The sequence below is a fragment of the Orcinus orca genome, chromosome 3 (genome assembly GCF_937001465.1).
Source record: "Orcinus orca chromosome 3, mOrcOrc1.1, whole genome shotgun sequence".
Classification (NCBI taxonomy): domain Eukaryota; kingdom Metazoa; phylum Chordata; class Mammalia; order Artiodactyla; family Delphinidae; genus Orcinus; species Orcinus orca.
Genome location: NC_064561.1, coordinates 124,670,411 through 124,689,335, shown reverse-complemented (window position 1 = coordinate 124,689,335; position 18,925 = coordinate 124,670,411). Strand labels below are relative to the sequence as shown.

Here is an 18,925-nt window from a genome sequence, read left to right as displayed (position 1 = left end):
ATTGAGCAGGCAAATCAGGAAGATGGGAAATGTCCATTTTCTTCTGCAGAGACCCCCACCCTCTATACCCCAAAGTCAATTAGAAGGGTCTGATATCTATAGAAGAGATATGTATGCAGAAGGGAAGCATTTGAAAATATATTAAAATACACAGGCCTCCCTGACTACACGTAGGCGTTGAAGGAGATACACAAGTCTTATGAAATAAACTGTTGAGAAGATGCGCTAATACAGAAATACTGGAGAAGAAGTGAGAATGATATATTTCCAGGTGCTTTATAACAGAGCTCTTTAACATACTATCTAATTTAGGTATCACTAGAGTGAGATAGAATTTTTCTGATACCTGTTTTCGGATGAGAAATTAGAGTCTCAGATTTATTAAGTGATTTGTCCAACACTAATCAATAGTGAAAGGGTTTTTTTTTAATCTAAATCTTCAGATTCCAGTGTCCCTGATCTTTTTAATGCTGCGATGAGGTTAATTTCAGCTCTGAAGAGAGCCATCAGAAAGAATTCAGGTCTATACAGTCTGGAGCCTCTCTTATTGGCTGTTTCCCTTTTCTTCCACCAGCTCAATCCTACTTACCCTTCAAGGCTCAGTTCAGATTGTTCAGCTCCCATAAATCTTTCATGCCCATTCCTGCCCACTGATTTCTTCCATATTAAAACATTTAATTATATTTTATTTCATACAATATATCAAAAGTAGTATTTCAACAGGCAATCAATATAAAAATTGAGGTGTTTTACATTCTTTTTTTCTGTACTAAGTCTTTGAAGTCCAGTGGGCAGCTCATCTCTACTTGGACATGTCCATGTCTTCACCTGCTGGCTTCTTGCCTCCATTTCTTTCTCCCTCCTCCACCTGCTCCACTTCCATCACCTCCCCTTCCACTGCTACTTGGAAAATGGTACATTTTCCAGTTGTCACTTCCTCAGCCTGCACCGCTGCCACCACCTGCCACCCCGACCTGTGTGCACCACAGGTCTCTAGAGCCTTCTGCACAGCAGGGCCTCATGGCTCTCCACCCTGAGAGCCGTTTTCCAAGATGCTGTCAGTTGCCACCCAGGCAGAGGCTACTTCCAGGCCCTCTGTGAGGGGGAAGCCTCTTCCTGCTCTGTTTTGGTGGCTCTACGACTGTGGCCCTTATGGACTTGCACCTGGGCAGTGTGGTCACAGCTTGAAGGGTCCCAGGGTGGACCCCCCTCCTCTGGAGCCTGGGGCAGTGAGAACGTGTTGGTCCCCAAGCTGCCACCACCTCTGTCCGCCATCACCTGTGTCTCCTTGGCTTCCTCAGAGCCTCTGGCGCTGGTGCAGATCTCCTGGACAGGTCAGAAGTAGTGAGGCTGTGGGTTTGGTTACTCCCAGACTAGCTGGGGGGCTGTAGGGATGTGTACTTTCCTCTTCCATCCTTGGACCTCCCCATGGAACTTGCACTTTGTATCATTCATTGTGCGTGTGTGTGCGTGTGCGTGTGTGTGTGTGTGTGTGTGTGTGTGTGTATTTGCCACATTCTGTTTGAACTGTTATTTAAATATGCATCCATTCATCTGTACCCTTATTATTTTATTCAACCAAAACTATTGAATGCATAGCTACAGGCACTATTCTAGGTGGTAGTTTTGTATCTAAGTCTAGAATCCTCAGTTAAGCTTGAAGTTTTTTTATTGTTGCTGTTGTGATGGCAGGAAGACCCAGATCCTGGTGCAGAATATGAGCGTAGTGCTGGCGGAAGGGGAGGGTGGTGGGGACTTCTCTCTCAGCTCTGTTCTCTTGGGCCTGGATGCTGGAGAGTCAGGAGGCGCTTCAGAGTGCTCTTGGTGTTGAGGAAGGATGGTGTCCACCATGTGGAGGCTGATCTGGGTCTTACGTGAAGTTCAGGTGATGAATGAAAGAAGAATTTTATTTTCTAAGCCATGTCTCTGCCTGTTTCTTAGACCAGTGTCCTTTGTATTTGAACTTAGTGTGAATGGCCATCTTAGTGATTCTAACAGTGATAACAGAGTCAAAAGACAAAAGATTTGGGCTTCCCTGGTGGCGCAGTGGTTGAGAGTCCACCTGCCGATGCAGGGGACACGGGTTCGTGCCCCGGTCCGGGAAGATCCCACATGCGGCGGAGCGGCTGGGCCCGTGAGCCATGACCGCTGAGCCTGCGCGCCCGGAGCCTGTGCTCCGCAACGGGAGAGGCCACAACAGTGAGAGGCCTGAGTACCGCAAAAAAAAAAAAAAAAAAGACAAAAGATTTCTTTAATTGTGAAGGATATAGAAATTTAACTGCATGTGGTCTTATAGAATACTCCTAGTCAGAGGTGCATTTTTCACCCCCTCTCCCTCAGACATCACATGGAAGCACACCTATTAACCTAGGAGAGGTGAGGCGTCACCAGAAGAGAGAAGCATCGCCCTTGCTCTTCATAGGAGCGGGGGAGGGAATGGCGTTGTACCTTCTCAGCTCTCCAGCTTTCTCTGCTGTCTTAGCCTGCATATCCCTAAAGTAAAGCCAAGACAAAGGGTCACAGACAGGTAGTTTGAGAAATGATACTAGATACCAAGAGTGAGGAATGGGAGAGTGAAACAAGGAAGGCAGAAAAGCCAATACAAGAATGTCCTATTAATACACAAATGACCAAGAAGCACATGAAAAAGTGCTCAGCATCACTAGTTATCAGGGGAATTCAAATTCAAGTCACAATGAGACACCTCCTAGATGCCTACTAAAATGGCTAAATTACAAAGACTGGCAGCAGCAAATGTTGAGAATGTGGAATAATTGGAGTTCTCATAAATTATTGGTAGAAGCGTAAAACGGGACAACCACTTATGAAAAATCTGACAGTTTCTCATAAAACGAAACGTACATTTCTATGACCCAGCAATTCCATTCCTAAATACTTACTCAGTGAAAATATCTATATACAGCCAGATTTGGGTAAGAATGTTCACAGCGACATTATTCATAATAGTCAAATACTAGGAACAGCATATTCACAGAAGGATGGATAAGGAAACTGGCGTGTTCATGCAGTGGAGTCCTGGTCGGCAATGAAAAGGAAAGCTGTGGATACAACAGTACGGATAAATATTAAAACATGCTGGGTGACAGAAGCCTTACACAAAAGAGTACTCTCTGGTTCCATTTATATGAAGTTCTAGAACAGGCAAAACTAATCTATGGTGAGGAAAAATCAAAACAGTGGTCTGTGTGGTTGTATGTGTATGGAAATGGAAATTGGTAGAATGTGGATATGAGGGAGTGCTCATATCTTCAGAGGATTTGGGTCAACAGGTACATTTATTTTTGAATGGTACACTTGAGATTTCTGCATTTCACTGAATATAAGTTTTGCCTTAAAAGAAAAAAAATCGTAGATATTGACTTCTCGTTAAATATATGCATGCTGAAGTGCTTAGAGGTGAATTGTGCTGTTGTCTGCAAAGTACTTTGAAATGCATTTTAAAATGAGATATATTAGTAGATGGATAGAGGGACAGATGATAGACATGCAGTAAATAGTTAAATGTTAGTTGTATAATCTAGGTGGTGGATATATGGATATTAACTGTAAAATTCTTTGAACTTCTTTTTTTTCTTTTTAACCTAACACAGTGTAAAATCTAGTAGAGTCTCAATGAGTGATCACTTTGACACGAGAAGAGAGGCATGTGTAACTTACACTGGACTTTAGAGTCAAGCAAGGACTGCATCTGAATCTCAGTGATGTCAGAAATCAGGCACATAAGTCAATATCACCATTATTTTTTTTTCATCCAAAATGACAATCTCTGACTTTTTTTTTTAACATCTTTATTGGGGTATAATTGCTTTACAATGGTGTGTTAGTTTCTGCTTTATAACAAAGTGAATCAGTTATACATATATATATGTTCCCATATCGCTTCCCTCTTGCGTCTCCCTCCCTCCCACCCTCCCTATCCCACCCCTCCAGGCGGTCACAAAGCACCGAGCCGATATCCCTGTGCCATGCGGCTGCTTCCCACTAGCTATCTACCTCACGTTTGTTAGTGTATATATGTCCATGCCTCTCTCTCGCCCTGTCACAGCTCACCCTTCCCCCTCCCCGTATCCTCAAGTCCGTTCTCCAGTAGGTCTGTGTCTTTATTCCTGTCTTACCCCTAGGTTCTTCATGACATTTTTTTTTCTTAAATTCCATATATATGTGTTAGCATACAGTATTTGTCTTTCTCTTTCCGACTTACTTCACTCTCTATGACAGACTCTAGGTCTATCCACCTCATTACAAATAGCTCAATTTCGTTTCTTTTTATGGCTGAGTAATATTCCATTGTATATATGTGCCACATCTTCTTTATCCATTCATCCGATGATGGGCACTTAGGTTGTTTCCATCTCCGGGCTATTGTAATAGAGCTGCAATGAACATTTTGGTACATGACTCTTTTTGAATTTTGGTTTTCTCAGGGTATATGCCCAGTAGTGGGATTGCTGCGTCAGATGGTAGTTCTATTTGTAGTTTTTTAAGGAACCTCCATAGTGTTCTCAGTACTGGCTGTACCAATTCACATTCCCACCAGCAGTGCAGAGTGTTCCCTTTTCTCCACACCCTCTCCAGCATTTATTGTTTCTAGATTTTTTGATGATGGCCATTCTGACTGGTATGAGATGATATCTCATTGTAGTTTTGATTTGCATTTTTCTAATGATTAATGATGCTGAGCATTCTTTCGTGTGTTTGTTGGCAGTCTCTATATCTTCTTTGGAGAAATGTCTATTTAGGTCTTCTGCCCATTTTTGGATTGGGTTGTTTGGTTTTTGTTATTGAGCTGCATGAGCTGCTTGTAAATTTTGGAGATTAATCCTTTGTCAGTTGCTTCATTTGCAAATATTTTCTTCCATTCTGAGGGTTGTCTTTTTGTCTTGTTTATGGTTTCCTTTGCTGCACAAAAGCTTTGAAGTTTCATTAGGTGCCATTTGTTTGTTTTTGTTTTTATTTCCATTACTCTAGGAGGTGGGTCAAAAAGGATCTTGCTGTGATTTATGTCATAGAGTGTTCTGCCTATGTTTTCCTCTAAGAGTTTGATAGTTTCTGGCCTTACATTTAGGTCGTTAATCCATTTTGAGCTTATTTTTGTGTATGGTGTTAGAGAGTGATCTAATCTCATACTTTTACATGTACCTGTCCAGTTTTCCCAGCACCACTTATTGAAGAGGCTGTCCTTTCTCCACTGTACATTCCTGCCTCCTTTATCAAAGATAATGTGACCATATGTGCATGGGTTTACCTCTGGGCTTTCTATCCTGTTCCATTGATCTATCTTTCTGTTTTTGTGCCAGTACCATACTGTCTTGATTACTGTAGCTTTGAAGTCAGGGAGCTTGATTCCTCCAGTTCCGTTTTTCGTTCTCAAGATTGCTTTGGCTATTCGGGGTCTTTTGTGTTTCCATACAAATTGTCAAATTTTTTGTTCTAGTTCTGTGAAAAATGCCAGTGGTAATTTGATAAGGATTGCATTGAATCTGTAGATTGCTTTGGGTAGTAGAGTCATTTTCACAATGTTGATTCTTCCAATCCAAGAACATGGTATATCTCTCCATCTATTTGTATCATCTTTAATTTCTTTCATCAGTGTCTTATAGTTTTCTGCATACAGGTCTTTTGTCTCTTTAGGTAGGTTTATTGCTAGATATTTTATTCTTTTTGTTGCAGTGGTAAATGGGAGTGTTTTCTTAATTTCACTTTCAGATTTTTCATCACTATTGTATAGGCATGCCAGAGATTTCTGTGCATTAATTTTGAATCCTGCAACTTTACCACATTCATTGATTAGCTCTAGTAGTTTTCTGGTAGCATCTTTAGGTTCCTCTATGTATAGTATCATGTCATCTGCAAACAGTGACAGCTTTACTTCTTCTTTTCCGATTTGGATTCCTTTTATTTCCTTTCCTTCTCTGATCGCTGTGGCTAAAGCTTCCAAAACTATGTTGAATAAGAGTGGTGAGAGTGGGCAACCTTGTCTTGTTCCTGACCTTAGTGGAAATGCTTTCAGTTTTTCACCATTGATGACGATGTTGGCTGTGGGTTTGTCATATACAGCCTTTATTATGTTGAGGAAAGTTCCCTCTATGCCTACTTGCTGCAGGGTTTTTATCATAAATGGGTGTTGAATTTTGTCGAGAGCTTTCTCTGCATCTCTTGAGATGATCATATGGTTTTTCTCCTTCAGTTTGTTAATATGGTTTATCACATTGATTGATTTGTGTGTATTGAAGAATCCTTGCATTCCTGGAATAAACCCCACTTGATCATGGTGTATGATCCTTTTAATGTGCTGTTGGATTCTGTTTGCTAGTATTTTGTTGAGGATTTTTGCATTTATGTTCATCAGTGATATTGGCCTGTAGTTTTCTTTCTTTGTGACATCCTTGTCTGGTTTTGGTATCAGGGTGATGGTGGCCTCATAGAATGAGTTTGGGAGTGTTCCTCCCTCTGCTATATTTTGGTAGACTTTGAGAAGGATAGGTGTTAGCTCTTCTCTAAATGTTTGATAGAATTCACCTGTGAAGCCATCTGGTCCTGGGCTTTTGTTTGTTGGAAGATTTTTAATCACAGTTTCAATTTCAGTGCTTGTGATTGGTCTGTTCATATTTTCTATCTCTTCCTGACTCAGTCTTGGCAGGTTGTGCATTTCTAAGAATTTGTCCATTTCTTCCAGGTTGTCCATTTTATTGGCATAGAGTTGCTTGTAGTAATCTCTCATGATCTTTTGTATTTCTGCAGTGTCAGTTGTTACTTCTCCTTTTTCATTTCTAATTCTATTGATTTGAGTCTTCTCCTTTTTTCTTGATGAGTCTGGCTAATGGTTTATCTTTTTTTTTTTTTGTATGTGGGCCTCTCACTGTTGTGGCCTCTCCCATTGCGGAGCACAGGCTCCGGACGCGCAGGCTCAGCGGCCATGGCTCACATGCCCAGCCACTCCGTGGCATGTGGGATCTTCCCGGACCGGGGCACAAACGCATGTCCCCTGCATCGGCAGGTGGACTCTCAACCACTGCACCACCAGGGAAGCCCTATCTATTTTGTTTATCTTCTCAAAGAACCAGCTTTTAGTTTTATTGATCTTTGCTATCGTTTCCTTCCTTTCTTTTTCATTTATTTCTGATCTGATTTTTATGATTTCTTTCCTTCTGCTAACTTTGGGGGTTTTTTGTTCTTCTTTCTCTAATTGCTTTAGGTGCAAGGTTAGGTTGTTTATTCGAGATGTTTCCTGTTTCTTAAGGTGGGCTTGTATTGCTATAAACTTCCCTCTAAGAACTGCTTTTGCTGCATCCCATAGGTTTTGGGTCGTTGTGTCTCCATTGTCATTTGTTTCTAGGTATTTTTTGATTTCCTCTTTGATTTCTTCAGTGATCACTTAGTTATTAAGTAGTGTATTGTTTAGCCTCCATGTGTTTGTATTTTTTACAGATCTTTTCCTGTAATTGATATCTAGTCTCATAGCGTTGTGGTCGGAAAAGATACTTGATACAATTTCAATTTTCTTAAAGGCTTGATTTGTGACCCAAGATATGATCTATCCTGGAGAATGTTCCATGAGCACTTGAGAAAAATGTGTATTCTGTTGTTTTTGGATGGAGTGTCCTATAAATATCAATTAAGTCCATCTTGTTTAATGTATCATTTAAAGCTTGTGTTTCCTTATTTATTTTCATTTTGGATGATCTGTCCATTGGTGAAAGTGGGGTGTTAAAGTCCCCTACTATGAATGTGTTACTGTCAATTTCCCCTTTTATGGCTGTTAGTATTTGCCTTATGTATTGAGGTGCTCCTATGTTGGGTGCATAAATATTTACAATTGTTATATCTTCTTCTTGGATCGATCCCTTGATCATTATGTAGTGTCCTTCTTTGTCTCTTCTAATAGTCTTTATTTTAAAGTCTATTTTGTCTGATATGAGAATTGCTACTCCACCTTTCTTTTGGCTTCCATTTGCATGGAATATCTTTTTCCATCCCCTTACTTTCAGTCTGTATGTGTCTCTAGGTCTGAAGTGGGTCTCTTGTAGACAGCAAATATATGGGTCTTGTTTTTGTATCCATTCAGCCAATCTGTGTCTTTTGGTGGGAGCATTTAGTCCATTTACACTTAAGGTAATTATCCATATGTATATTCCTATTCCCATTTTCTTAATTGTTTTGGGTTCGTTATTGTAGGTCTTTTCCTTCTCTTGTGTTTCTTGCCTAGAGAAGTTCCTTTAGCAGTTGTTGTAAAGCTGGTTTGGTGGTGCTGAACTCTCTCAGCTTTTGCTTGTCTGTAAAGGTTTTAATTTCTCCATCAAATCTGAATGAGATCCTTGCTGGGTAGAGTAATCTTGGTTGCAGGTTTTTCTCCTTCATCACTTTAAATATGTCCTGCCACTCCCTTCTGGCTTGCAGAGTTTCTGCTGAAAGATCAGCTGTTAACCTTACGGGGATTCCCTTGTGTGTTATTTTTGTTTTTCCCTTGCTGCCTTTAATATGCTTTCTTTGTATTTAATTTTTGACAGTTTGATTAATATGTGTCTTGGCGTATTTCTCCTTGGATTTATCCTGTATGGGACTCTCTGTTCTTCCTTGACTTGATTAACTATTTCCTTTCCTATATTTGGGAAATTTTCAACTATAATCTCTTGAAATATTTTCTCAGTCCCTTTCTTTTTCTCTTCTTCTTCTGGAACCCCTATAATTCGAATGTTGGTGCGTTTAATGTTGTCCCAGAGGTCTCTGAGACTGTCCTCAATTCTTTTCATTCTTTTTTCTTTATTCTGCTCTGCAGTAGTTATTTCCACTGTTTTATCTTCCAGGTCACTTATCGGTTCTTCTGCCTCAGTTATTCTGCTATTGATCTCATCTAGAGTATTTTTCATATCATTTATTGTGTTGTTCATCATTGTTTTTTTCATCTTTAGTTCTTCTAGGTCCTTGTTAAATGTTTCTTGCATTTTGTCTATTCTGTTTCCAAGATTTGGATCATCTTTACTATCATTATTCTGAATTCTTTTTCAGGTAGACTGCCTATTTCCTCTTCATTTGTTAGGTCTGGTGGGTTTTTATCTTGCTCCTTCATCTGCGGTGTGTTTTTCTGTCTTCTCCTTTTGCTTATCTTACTGTGTTTGGGGTCTCCTTTTTGTAGGCTGCAGGTTCGTAGTTCCCATTGTTTTTGGTGTCTGTCCCCAGTGGCTAAGGTTGGTTCAGTGGGTTGTGTAGGCTTCCTGGTGGAGGGGACTAGTGCCTGTGTTCTGGTGGATGAGGCTGGATCTTGTCTTTCTGGTGGGAAGGTCCACGTCTGGTGGTGTGTTTTGGGGTGTCTGTGGACTTATGATTTTAGGCAGCTTCTCTGCTAATGGGTGGGGTTGTGTTCCTGTCTTGCTAGTTGTTTGGCATAGGATATCCAGCACTGTAGCTTGCTGGTCGTTGAGTGAAGCTGGGTGCTGGTGTTAAGATGGAGGTCTCTGGGAGATTTTCGCTGTTTGATATTATGTGGAGCTGGGATGTCTCTTGTTGACCAGTGTCCTGAAGTTGTCTCTCCCACCTCAGAGGCACAGCACTGACTCCTGGCTGCAGCACCAAGAGCCTTTCATCCTCACGGCTCAGAATAAAACGGAGAAAAAGTAGAGAGAAAGAATTAGTAGAAGGAGGAAGAAAGAAAGGAAGGAAGGAAGGAAGGAAGGGAGGGAGGAAGAAGGAAGGAAGGAAGGCAGGAAGGAAGGAAGGAAAGAAAGGAGGGAGGGAGGGATGGTGGGAGGGAGGAAAAAAGAAAGAAAGAAAGAAGATAAAGTGAAATAAAATAAAGTAAAATATAATAAAGTTATTAAATTAAAAAATAATTATTAAGAAAAAAATTTAAAAAAAAAACGGACGGATAGAACCTTAGGACAAATGGTGGAAGCAAAGCTATACAGACAAAATCTCACACAGAAGCATACACACACACACTCACAAAAAGAGGAAAAGGGGAAAAAATCCTAAATCTTGCTCTCAGAGTCCACCTTCTCAATTTGGGATGATTCGTTGTCTATTCATGTATTCCACAGATGCAGGGTACATCCAGTTGATTGTGGAGCTTTAATCCGCTGCTTCTGAGGCTGCTGGGAGAGATTTCCCTTTCTCTTCGTTGTTCTCACAGCTCCCAGATTTGGCCCCGCCTCTGTGTGTAGGTCGCCAAAGAGCGTTTGTTCTTCGCTCAGACAGGACGGGGTTAAAGTAGCAGCTGATTTGGGGTCTCTGGCTCACTCAGGCCGGGGGGAGGGAGGGGCACGGAGTGCAGGGTGAGCCTTTGGCGGCAGAGGCCAGCGTGACGTTGCACCAGCCTGAGGCGCGCCGTGCGTTCTCCCGGGGGAGTTGTCCCTGGTTCCCGGGACCCTGGCAGTGGCGGGCTGCACAGGCTCCCCGGAAGGGAGGTGTGGATAGTGACCTGTGCTTGAACACAGGCTTCTTAGTGGTGGCAGCAGCAGCCTTAGCGTCTCCTGCCCGTCTCTGGGGTCCGCGCTTTTAGCCGCGGCTCGCGCCCGTCTCTGGAGCTCCTTCAAGCGGCGTTCTTAATCCCCTCTCCTCGCGCAACAGGAAACAAGGAGGGAAGAAAAAGTCTTTTGCCTCTTCGGCAGGTCCAGACCTTTTCCAGGACTCCCTCCCGGCTAGCCGTGGGGCACTAGCCCCGTCAGGCTGTGATCACGCCGCCAACCCCAGTCCTCTCCCCGCGCTCCGACCGAAGCCCGAGCCTCAGCTTGCAGCCCCGCCCGCCCCGGCGGGTGAGCAGCAAGCGTCTCGGGCTGGTCAGTGCCAGTCGGCCCTGATCCTCTGTGCGGGAATCTCCCCGCTTTGCCCTCCGCACCCCTGTTGCTGTGCTCTCTTCCACGGCGCCGAAGCTCCCCCGCTCCGCCACCCTCAGTTTCCGCCCGCGAAGGGGCTTCCTAGTGTGTGGAAACCTTTCCTCCTTCATAGCTCCCTCCCACTGGTGCAGGTCCTGTCCCTATTCTTTTGTCTCTGTTTTTTCTTTTTTCTTTTTCCCTACCCAGGTACGTGGGGAGTTTCTTGCCTTTTGGGAGGTCTGAGGTCTTCTGCCAGCGTTCAGTAGGTGTTCTGTAGGAGTTGTTCCACGTGTAGATGTATTTCTGGTGTATCTGTGGGGAGGAAGGTGATCTCTGCGTCTTGCTCTTCCGCCATCTTCCCCTCGTCCCTGAACTTCTTTATGTTTGAAAATTTTCATAATAAAAAGTAGGGTAGGGCTTCCCTGGTGGCGCAGTGGTTGAGAGTCCGCCTGCCGATGCAGGGGACGCGGGTTCGTGCCCCGGTCTGGGAGGATCCCATGTGCTACGGAGCGGCTGGGCCCGCGGGCCATGGCCGCTGGGCCTGCACGTCCGGAGCCTGTGCTTCACAATGGGAGAGGCCACAGCAGTGATAGGTCCGCGTACCGCAAAAAAAAAAAAAAAAAAAAAAAAAAGTAGGGTAAAAAGAAAACTACCTTGTAAAGTTAGAGACATTTGAGCAGCTGGTGCTCAAGCCTACCAACACCTTCTCAGAAGCTTTGTGAAAGCCACCTCAGAACTTAACACCTGAGTGGTGAAAGGGAAAGCATTTATCCTTTGGTTTCTTTCTCATTATTGTGAGTGCTAGGAGGCATCTTGCCAGTGTCCCACACCTAGGAGAATTCCCAGTGTAGGAAGCTAAAGGTCCCCAGCATGGGCTGAGGTCGTATGCTTCAGATTACACCTGGGGGCAGCAGGTCAAAGCCTATGCAGAAATGGTCACCTCCAGGAATGCTGCGGTTAAGAGTCAAACAAGAGGATGTAAGTGCTGTGGAGGAATCATTAAGTTAGTTACATGTCACTGCATAAGGAATGAGCCCCAAATTTAGTGTCTTACAACAAACAAGCAATTATTACCCACAGTTTCTATGGGTCAGTAACTCAGGAGCAACTTAACTGGTGGTTCTGGCTCAGGGTCTCTCATGATGTTACATCCAATATTTCAAGCCAGGGTTGCATTTATCTGAAAGCTTGATTAGGGCTGAAAGATCACTACATTAGTTCACCCACAACGTAGGGCTGTTAAGAGTGTCCTTATGATATGGCAACTGGCTTCCTTTAATGAGTGATGAGAGAGAGAGGGGTCACAAGGCCTTTTATGACCTCGTCTCAGAAGTCATACACTGTCACTTGCACCACATTCTATTCCTTAGAAGTGAGTCACTAAGTACAGTCCACACTTAAGGGGAAGGGAATTAGGTGTCACCTTTTGAATGAAGGAGCAGCAAAGAATTTGTGGACTTATTTTGAAACCACAACATATTTCCAATAGGGTTCAACCTTTGTCCTTATATACTTTTCTGTTCTGCATTAAATCCAATCTGTCCAGAGTGGTCTTCAAACTTTGGCCAGCTGCAAACCCTACAAAGATTTAATACAAGAAGGTTAGTAGAAGAAGTTACATTCCCTGCTGCTGCAATATGTCCCTAGTCCATAATTAATATTTGTCATCTCCCTTTCCTACTGTCTGCCCTAGATTTCCCTTACCCTCAGCTGGTTCTTTGGCTGATCTTGGTTGCTTTCCTGAATGGATGACTCAGACCCTCATCTCGAAGGAGTCTGGCCCTTTAGTTGTCTTTGTAAGTCCATGACTGCTGCAACTGCCTGTTTCATCATCACTGATCAATCATCAGTTGATATCCTGGTGAATCTCCTGTGTTCCAGAATACTCCTCCCTGCACACATTATTTAAGAGCAGCCTTAGCTTTTCATGGTAATCAGAGTCAATTATTCTTGCCAGTATTAGAACACCTTTCTCTGCTTGCTAGTCTACTGCCTTGAGGAGGCCAAAGTTAACAGGTCATAGCCTCAAGTTCAGTAGAAGGCCTACCATTTCCCCTAGGGAAATATTCTCCTACTTAAAGGTAGGATGATTAATTCAACAGAAATTGATTACTACAACAGAATTGTAATTGTGGGAATGGGAAACACAAATTTTAACTAGATTATAAGGAGTGTTGGTGAGTGGGGGGCCAATGCTACTTCTGCCTCGTGTTTCCTGGACCAGTGTTGCTAGACACAGGGGACATGGCACTATATACCAGCTCTTGTTTTAGCACATATGTACAATATCCTGGAAGACAGTGTCCTAACAGCAGGATATTTTCCCTGAGCTGACACTTAAGCTGAGTTACTTGAAGAACTTTCTGATAACTGCTTCCAGCCATGAGGGAATAATCCAGTCTGGAATTACCTTTTGAACCTAAGCAAGTAGAAAACTAAGCAAAATATAGGAAATAATTGTTTTCAAACACTGGACAAGAGTCAAACAAGATTGTGATCCCTGGGAAGAGGGAAACGAATGGGACAAGACCTACCATGGCATAGGCTTTCTGCTTGTAGGTAGCTCCAAGGCTGTGCTTTAGGCAGAGGAAACTATATGGAATGTGACAGTCTCACTGAATTGGGTAGATAGAGATTGTAGTTCAAGAAGACCAAGGCAACTATAGTTTTAGAGGCAGAGTACCTGAGAGGAGAGAGTTATACAAAAAGAACTCAAGAAGTCTTTGCAGGAATCCTCTTGAATCTTTGTCTGAATGCCAGTCTAATCAGGAACACAGAAAGTGTTCTGGAGATGGGTAGTGTGATGGTTGCACAACAGTGTGAATGTACTTAATGCCACTGAGTAATAGGCTTAAAAGTTGTTAAAATGGTAAGTTGTATGTATGTATATTTTACCACGCTAAAATTTTTTAAAATTGTCACCACTGTTCAAGTATAAACCATGCCTTATTGGCCAGTATAGGTCATTCAATGATGATGACAAAAATCAAAGAGCTTGATGGAATTCAGTTATGTGAAATGGAATCTATGTGTATTTCCTACAAACTTTTTAAAAAAACTTAGATGCTTGTAGAAATTTAAATTACATTTTGCCTCTGTTAATTCCTAATGAACACTTTCTGTGATCTGTCATAAATGAATAATCAAGAAAAAATAAGTCTACTCTAATATTTCTACTTGTCTTGAGCTTTCTCAGAGCTATGTCAGGTAAGTTCCAGCAACTGAACTTTATTTATTGTAGGCCCTTATTTTGTCCAAACCTCAAGAAACTATCTTTGCCGTGGATAGTTTCCTTGCCAGGACAGTTTAAATCAAAGAAGAGGGCTGTCATGTCAATTAATTCTCTGCTTTCCATTCACCCTACCTGGTCCGACATCCTCGAGACTCAATCCCACTAGCATAACCAGGTTCCTGGCTGAATGCGTTAACCATGGCCTTCAATTCATTCAGTAAAACTATTTCCTACTGGAGCTGGGATATATTTCCCCTCCTGCTTGAGCCAAGCCCTGGCTCTAGTTATCCTGGAGGCAGAGAGTGGAGGTGGGAGAGGATCTTAAGGAGGACAAGCATCATTCTGCAAGGCAAGGTTCAGGTAAGTTCTTTGCAGGGTGTCCTGGCCAGGTGAGGCTGTTCTCTTCTAGCTGGGGGGAAAAAGGCTGGTTCTGCTCTCCTGGAGGATTAAAATATATCTAGTGACAATATTTTCAGACTTGTCTACCCTATCCCAGGTCTTAAGATCTTAAACTTTTCCTTTAAGGACCCTAACTGAAATAGGAGACCTGTTGATGCTTTGTATTCTGTCGCCTTTTGACTTTGTCACCTTATGACTCAGTTATCGGTTTAATATTCAAGACAATATTCCCTGCACCTCTAGGAGATAAAGTGTTTTAAACATTGCCGTGGAGATCTTCTAGAGTTCACAGTACGCTTGAGTTGATTGTTGGTTAACCTGACTCCATCAATTTCCTCTTTTCAAGATTTCCAAAGCAGTTTGCAAAAGCCAATGAATTCCCCATTTCTTATCATTATCATTGCTTCCATATTGTTCAGGTGCACAGCAACTGCATAACCCAAAGCTTCTCCTTCTACCTGTAGCTTATCCCAGTCCACCACAGGTGAGAGCCTTAACTGTGTTGCTACTGGATCTGCACTTCCACCACAATGGGGTCCTTATTTCTGTCTACCTACAACATCCGATCCAAGGGGAGCCTCAAAAGTAATGATTGCTGAACACCTCTGAATTGTGCATGTGTGACTGCCAGGAAGCTTTCAACAGGCATCACAGATCCTGGTGTCAGAGAAACCCTGGCGCAAAATCTAGAGATCCATAGTGTGGGTGTGGGCTGAGGTGCTGTCAGATGACACCTGTGTGGAACTGGTTGCCCATATTAGTGACTGGGGTAAATGGCAGGGCCAGGATGAGAATGGTGCTCAGGACTCTGGTACACTGGAGGCTCTGCCTCTAGCCAAGTATTAGTATACAAAACATTGTCAGTCCATTCCAAGCATTTACTTGAGCCCAAGTAAATTGGAGGTCAGCTACATGCATTTGACCAGACCTAGGTCAAAGTCTATTCACCTTATCAATTTCCTGACTACTCTTTAATCTGTGTGGTTCTGATAGTGGGTTTGGTCTGAGTCTGAGTACCATGATCACAAATCCATTTCTCAGTGGATTAAAGGAGAAAGCAGGCTGGAGATTCCCAAAGTTACTGACATCCTTGCCTCCAGTCAGATATGAACCTGATGGCTATTTCATTCACTAACATAACTTTGAAGATAGTTTTCAGTATCAAAACTCTGTCTGAGGGACTTCCCTCGTGGCGCAGTGGTTATGAATCTGCCTGCCAATGCAGGGGACATGGGTTCGAGCCCTGGTCCAGGAAGATCCCACATGCCACGGAGCAGCTAAGCCTGTGTGCCATGAGCCTGCGCTTTAGAGCCTGTGAGCCACAACTACTGAGCCCACGAGCCACAACTACTGAAGCCCACGCACCTAGAGCCCATGCTGCACAACAAGAAAAGCCACTGAAGTGAGAACCTGCGCACCGCAACCAAGAGTAGCCCCCGGTCACCGCAACCAAGAGTAGCCCCCGCTCGCTGCAACTAGAGAAAGCCTGCGCGCAGCAATGAAGACCCAACACAGCCAAAAAACAAAAAACAAAACCAAAAAAAAAACCTGTCTGAATAGATTATTTCCCCGTTCAGTTATTAGACATGTAACCTACTATATGAGCTAATATGTTCACATAAAAAATTACTAACACTTTCCTGACCAGTTTATTAATGAAGGTACCTTCTGATTTAAAAAATATCTTCAGTATAGGGAAAAGGAGAACAGATTCAATTATTACACTGTCACCATTCTTTTAAAAAGTTACAAATGCTTGAGGATGTTTCAAAACATTTTATTATGGAAAATTTTTAACATACACAAAATAGAAAGAATAGAATAATGAATCCCCATGTACCTGCTAACCAGCTCTCAGGGGATCTTTACCAAAACTCCAAAGGAATCTAGAGTTCTAGGCTTACTTTGCAGGTAGCCAAGATGGCCACTGCCAGAGAAGAATGTTTTTCTCACTATTCCCATCACAGCTTGCCTACCCTGGAAACGGATCTCTTCCCTTCTAGTGGGTTTATTTGCTTAGGTTCTCTGTAACCTAAGCAAGTGGGTTTATTTGTAGGTTCTCTGTAACCAGAGAGGGGTCAAGGCCAGAGATGAGGAAGGGTCTAGCTGTGCCAACCAGAGGGAGCAGTGTCCTCCTGTTTCTCAGTAATTCACTGGGCATTGGTGCTGGTACTTGTCAGAGTTTTATTTAGGTCTGTTCTTCTCCTTCTGTTGAAATATCATTGGTTTTTCTTGGACTGTGGGATACGGTCGGTGACCTTCACATGGGCTCCAGCATTACTGTCTGTAGGATTTCACAGTAAATGAATTGGCATAAATCACCAATCTTACTTCTACTGAGCCTGTGCTCTAGAGCCTGTGAGCCACAACCACTGAGCCCACGAGCCACAACTACTGAAGCCCACGCACCTAACCCAAAGCTTCTCCTTCTACCTGTAGATTATCCCAGTCCACCACAGGTGAGAGCTGAAAATATTGTCACTAGATATATTTTAATCCTCTGGGAGAGCAGAATCAGCCTTTTTCCCCCCGCTAGAGTGTTTGACTCTTGCATTTCGATTGGCCTAGGCTGCTCACTGTTTTCTGTCTTAGTTCAGGGAAATCAGAAAATATTGTTTTGAAATTGATTTTTTTTTTTTTAGTATGTTTTTCTAACGAAACTCTTGATGACCTTGATTGTGTTTTTCCAAATCTCCTCCCATCTCGCTTCTGTTTTCACATTGAGATGCAGTTGTTTTTCACAATCTGGAGCACAGAAAAAATATGGACTGTATTCTCTGCTCTTCTGAACCCATATGGACCTCTGGGTTTTATTTGGGGCACTGCATTTGAAAGGATATATTGGCAAACGAGTGTATCAAGGGGAGAGCTAAAAGGCTGGTTTGGGAGCAATATATGAAGAACAATTAACCATGGAGAAAAGAAGACCCAGGGGAGATGCAATAGCTATCTGCAAAAGCTGTATTGAAAGCTAACTATGACCAGTGGGGGGAAGTTAGAAGGCGGCAAATTTCAGCTTTATAAGATCTTTATAATCTTAGAAATTATAAGATTAGATTAGATTAGAAATATCCAGCACTTAAACAAGATCGTCTCATAAAGAATTGTATTCTCCTTCCTAGGAGTCAGATAAATGCCAGATAACATGTCTTAGGAATATACGTACAGAGGGGGCTCCCAGTAGTAACAGAAAACCTGTCTAGAGCACTTATTTTGTGCCATGTACTATTCTGAGCACCTTTCCTATATTACTAATTTAATCCTCACAACAGCCTTATGAGATACGCATTTAAGATCCACAGGCTTTTATCCTAAAGACTTAAGACCAGATGTGTTTTAAAATTCTTTGGATTTTAGAAAGGTGCGTGGCACATCTACCTCATGTTAGAAAACACTCCCATGGCACAGTCAAATACGTTAATATTTCTGCAGTGAGGCATATGAGTTTTACATTAAATGGAATACATACCTTTACATGAATTGGGTTAGATTTTGCTGCCAAATGAGGTCAGGTCAGCTCTTCCCATGAAATAGGTTTTGAAATAATTTTATATTTATGGATTCTGAATTGTAGATGAGGGAATATGGACTCATTTTTCTATCTCTAGTTTGCAAATGAAGACACTGAAGCATAGAGATTAAATACCTTGCTCAAAGTCGTACTCTTAACCACCCCATGGGCTGCCTCTCACTGTGCTCTGCCTCTTCTTTTTTTTTTTTTTTTTAATTTATTTATTTATTTTTGGCTGTGTTGGGTCTTCATTGCTGCGCACAGGCTTTCTCTAGTTGCGGCGAGCGGGGGCTACTCTTCGTTGCGGTGCGCAGGCTTCTCATTGCAGTGACTTCTCTTGTTGCGGAGCATGGGCTCTAGGCGCGCGGGCTTCAGTAGTTGTGGCGCACGGGCTTAGTTGCTCCGTGGCATGTGGGATCTTCCCGGACCAGGGCTCGAACCCATGTCCCCTGCATTGGCAGATAGGTTCTTAACCACTGCGCCACCAGGGAAGCCCCATCTGCCTCTTCTTATTGAGTTGAGCTAAATTCCCCCAAGTGTCTCTTCCAATTCTGCGCGTCTTTGATTTCCTAACCTCTGATTTCAACCTGCCTCAGGCTCTTCCCACCAGGTAGAGATGCATTATGGAGATACCAAGATCTGTTCCCAGAGGCCACGTTGAAATAAGAGATATTTGGAAGAAGGAGATCACCTCTTCCTACTCCAAGCGGATTGTGTCTCACAGGTGGCATTTTGGTGTAATTGCTCTGCAAGCACTCGGCTGAGCCGGCTGAAGAGAAAATGATGTGTCATCATGATTTGTCTTCAGTGAACTTCCCTTTTGTATCTTTCACCACCACCTGTTAACCCAGAACACCACCACATGAATCCCGATGGCTCAGATTTGCCCCCTTTCCATCCATGTTCCAGGACTGATTTTCCCAGTAAAGGAGCTGATGCCTCTTAACCTTTCTT

General features: G+C 42.8%; 1 protein-coding gene and 1 long non-coding RNA gene across 6 annotated transcripts in view; one reads left to right on the top strand and one right to left on the bottom strand.

Annotated features, from left to right (window-relative positions):
* PDE8B (phosphodiesterase 8B) overlaps positions 1–18,925 on the top strand; it is a 385,418-nt gene that overhangs the window by 24,248 nt on the left and 342,245 nt on the right. The gene's annotated exons all lie outside the window — the stretch shown is intronic.
* Positions 1,877–15,928, bottom strand: LOC125963931 (uncharacterized). 2 transcript variants are annotated; one of them, XR_007476386.1, is made up of 4 exons: positions 12,534–12,570; positions 11,908–12,407; positions 2,901–3,059; positions 1,877–2,493 (listed from the first exon to the last, which is right to left on the bottom strand). It is a non-coding gene; the product is annotated as an uncharacterized LOC125963931 (long non-coding RNA). The 2 variants fall into 2 exon arrangements; XR_007476385.1 differs by having other exon boundaries at positions 11,908–15,928.